Source organism: Orbicella faveolata, unplaced genomic scaffold (assembly GCF_042242905.1).
Source record: "Orbicella faveolata isolate gen_17 unplaced genomic scaffold, um_ofav_v1 contig_46, whole genome shotgun sequence".
Classification (NCBI taxonomy): Eukaryota; Metazoa; Cnidaria; class Anthozoa; order Scleractinia; family Merulinidae; genus Orbicella; species Orbicella faveolata.
In genome coordinates this window covers 25,005,169-25,009,298 of record NW_028301576.1, presented here as the reverse complement: position 1 = coordinate 25,009,298, position 4,130 = coordinate 25,005,169, and the positions used below count along the sequence as shown (strand labels likewise).

Here is a 4,130-nt window from a genome sequence, read left to right as displayed (position 1 = left end):
ACACATGAGCACAAGTTCTTGACAAGTGATCAGTGTTTACTTCACAGAAAATCTTTATTCATCGTATGGCCATTTTGGTTGAGTTTTCTCCGTGTTTGTTTCGTCCATTTATGGCATTTGTAAGGTATTTTTAAACTTTCATTTGCTCATGAATTACGGTAAAAAATTACAAGCTCTCAAAACAACTGGACTTTGCGGAATAAATAAAACAGTTCATATAATGACGAGCGTTGTTATGATTTTACATGTTGTTTCTGTTCTCGAAAGTGGCAAATGTGTTTTGTTTTGGATCGTGTATAATAATTATAGTATGAAGGCTTTATTGAACTTCGTTCAAGTTGTATTTATCAATCATCAAAAACTAATAATTGCAAAACTCCTCATCGAGAGATAGCTACCTCTCATGATTGTTTTGAACTAAATGGAAGCCAAGAGCTGGTCTCGTTTCAGAGTACGTACCGCTTTCTACTTCAACGCGTGTCATGCCATTCTGATGGAATCGTTACCTGTTTAATGTGTGCTAGTTTATTCTAACAGATCCTTACGACTTCTCTAGCTGTGCTAACGGATACAGAGTTTTTGCTAACGGTTATGCTGCCCCATCTAACGGTCTAATGTTAACGGCTAACGGATACACGTCTCTTGCTAACAGTTGCACTCTCCGTTCTAACGGCCTGATGCTAACATCTAACGGTTGGGCTAACGCCTGTAACATTTTTAAAAGATTTTTCTAACAGATGACTAACGGATGCTTAACGCTTTTGCCCATCTAACAGATAAGCGTTAAGGTACATTTTCCCGTGCACGGTCACATTTTTGTCTCAATTAATACTGAGCAATACCAGAGTGAAACCCCACAGTTGATGAAGCATTGCGAGGTAGACCGTGACATGGCTTTATTGCCAGGGGATTGGCTCTGGTATGACTAACAATTTCGTTATCTGAGGCAATCTGCACCCGATAAATATCCAAGGGATCAAATACATTGGGAACTTTGGTTAAGGGCCTCAGCTAATTTTTGGAGATCACAGCTGATCACCAATAAGCCCCAAGCGTCAACATGCCAGCGTTTTCATCCGAATTTTTCCCCCCCGAGAAACATGTTGGGCATTTCATGCCAGAAAACACTGCCAAGGGTGTCAGTTCAAACACGTTTGCTATAAATGTGAAGCAAAGCACCCAGCAATTCAGTGCTCTGTACCAACCCCTCAACAGCGATCTGGTGGAGTTAAACCAAAAAGAAACTCTACTCAAGTATCAGGCCCTTCACACTCTGCCAGTAACCCCTGTAAGGGTGGAATGGCTTGAAAGCCTCTTACACTGTTATTAGCAAAACAAAAAGCAATTCCTTGTCGATGGTTTCCGTTGTGGCTTTCGTGTTAATTTTGTTGGTGATCGGCTTCCTTTTGAATCTCCTAATCTTAAGAGTGTCCTAGACCAACCGGAAATTGCTACAACGAACTTGCGCAAGCAATACGACGCAGGCCAAATAGTGGGTCCTTTAAGAACTCCCCCTTTTGCAAGCTTTCATACCTCTCCTTTGGGCGTTGTACCCAAGAAAGACCCGTCTGAATTTCGTTTGATTCATCATTTATCCTATCCGAAAGGAAATTCTGTTAATGATGCTATTCCTGACTATTGTTCCCCTGTCAAATACACATCTGTTAGTGATGTGACCACAGCCATTAAAGCTACCGGGGAGGGTTGTTTTCTAGCTAAAATGGACATTAAATCGGCTTTTCATATTACACCAATTCATCCTGCAGACTATTCCTTGCTAGGTATGAAGTTCGATAATTTGCATTACTTTGATCAATGCCTACCCATAGGGCTTTCTTCTTCATGCAACATTTTTGAAGCTTTTAGTACCGCATTGGAATGGTTGGCTATTCATCGTCTGGGTGCCTCATCTGTTTTGCACATATTAGACAATTTTTTTGTTTATTGCAAAGACCAAAGACTGGTGCGAGGCCGACTTGGGCAACTTTATTTCTCTATGCCATCATCTCGGAGTACCCCTAGCTCTGGAAAAAACCATTGGCCCTGATACAGTATTGCAATTTGCAGGTATTACTCTCAATTTGGTGAGAAGAGAAGCGCGACTACCAGACGAAAAGCTTCAAAAATGCCACATGCTCTTGCACAATTTTTATAAATGTCGCACAGTCAAGCTAAAAGAACTTCAGTCTTTAATAGGCTTACTAAATTTTACTTGTCAAGTTATTGTCCCGGGCCGTGCTTTTCTTTGCTGCCTGATTGATCTTACCAAGGGCATAAGACAGCCACACCATCATATCCATTTACGTAAAGGCTTGAAACAGGATCTCCTTTCGTGGATTCAGTTTTTAGAGGAGTTTAATGGCAAATCATTTTTTCTCGACAATACATGGAAAACGTTGCATACCCTTGAACTTTACACTGATGAAGCAGGCTCAATAGGCTTTGGGGCTGCCTTTGGTAAGCACTGGTTCAGCGGCGAATGGCTGGTTTCATGGAAAACTTATAACATTGCAGTTTAAGAGTTATTTCCTATTGTCCTCGCGATGCATATTTGGGGACATTTAATGGCTGATAAGTGTGTAATATTCTTTACCAATAATGCTGCCGTTGTTGACATTATCAACAAGCAGACATCCAAACATCAGAGTATTATGGTGTTGATCAGGGATTTAGTGTCAAGTTGCCCCAGACACAATGTATTACTTCACGTGAAACACATTGCTGATTTTACAATACTCGAGCCGATTACATTTCACGTTTTCAGGTAGCAAAGTTCAAGGAACTCTCACCGGATGTAGACAAGAATCCAACCACAGTACCTGACAACCTACTACCCAAGAGTTGGTCTCTAACCTGAGTGGCTTGTTGAGCTCAGCACTAACTGACGGAACCCGCAGATCATGTCAACGCACGTGGGTCATCTTTCGACAATTTTATGCTCAATTTTACTGTCCTCTAACCCCACGTTGTTATTATCCCCTGTCTGTCTTCCCCTTTATATTTCATATCTTTCCTTTTGCAAATTGGCTTTTTCTACGATAACTTTACATCTTTCTACCATTTCTTATGGTCACAACCTCAGAGGATTTTGTGACCTAATCAAATCATTTTTAATACAGAAATTACTAACAGCATTAAGTCGTTAAAGACATTCAGCTATTTGTTTGCCCATTACAAAACCAGTGTTGGATGAGCTTGTGTGGTCCCTTGAATACACTAACTCTTCGGCTTTCCAACGCACTCTACTTTCCACCATGTTTCTTACTGCTTTTTAAGGACTTTTGCGAATTGGTGAGCTTTCAACCAAGAGCACTCGCTTTGCATGTTCAGTTGTCCAATATCGTGATCTGCATATTTTATCGCGTGAAGGTGACCCATGCACGGCTAAGATCACTATCACTGATTATTAACACAATTCTGACCACTGGCCATTTGATATCCTAATCAGTCGGGATGATTCTGTCCCCTTTTGGCCGGTTAAAACCCTTCTTAATTACTGCAAGCTTCGAAGTAATAGACCTGGCCCTCTTTTGCGTAATTCTGATCAGTCACCTATTACTGTGTATCAACTTAATACCAAGCTCCAGCATTGCCTCCAATATTGCGGCTTAGACATAAGTCGATACAAAAACCACAGTTTTCGCATCGGGGGGGGGGGGGGGGCGTGTTACGCTGCCGACCAAAGTTTTTCTGATGCACAAATTCGAGCTCTTGGTCGATGGAAATCCAACGCCTTTAAGGTTTACCTTAGATCAGAAAGTATCAATGTGAATTCGTTTTAATTGAAAGTCCTTCTTGTCCTGTATTTAGTAAGTCCTGACAGCTTCGTAGGTCAGTCAGGGGCTGCTACTTTACGGCCTATTTTGATTTCCAGTATACAGCCTCTTCTAACGGTATATCGATATTTATGAGGGTGCTATAATATTACTTTTACCATTAGCAATATTCAGAACTGGGGGTTTACTGCAGTTGGTCAGACAGGAGCTGTGACTTCACTCTCATTCTTTTATCCTTATATCACCTGTTAAATTTATATGTTTTCTTTGTCCGAGCCATCGTCTTTTGGTAAAGTTAGTCAGACAGGGGCTGCGGCTTTACTAGCTCCCCTAGGTCTTTAAGTAATCTAACTT

At 41.1% G+C, this 4,130-nt stretch overlaps 1 pseudogene; it reads left to right on the top strand.

The window, feature by feature from the left end:
* The first annotated feature begins 1,060 nt into the window (after positions 1-1,060).
* On the top strand, positions 1,061-2,872 carry LOC149099084 (uncharacterized; annotated as a pseudogene).
* The last annotated feature ends 1,258 nt before the right edge of the window (positions 2,873-4,130 follow it).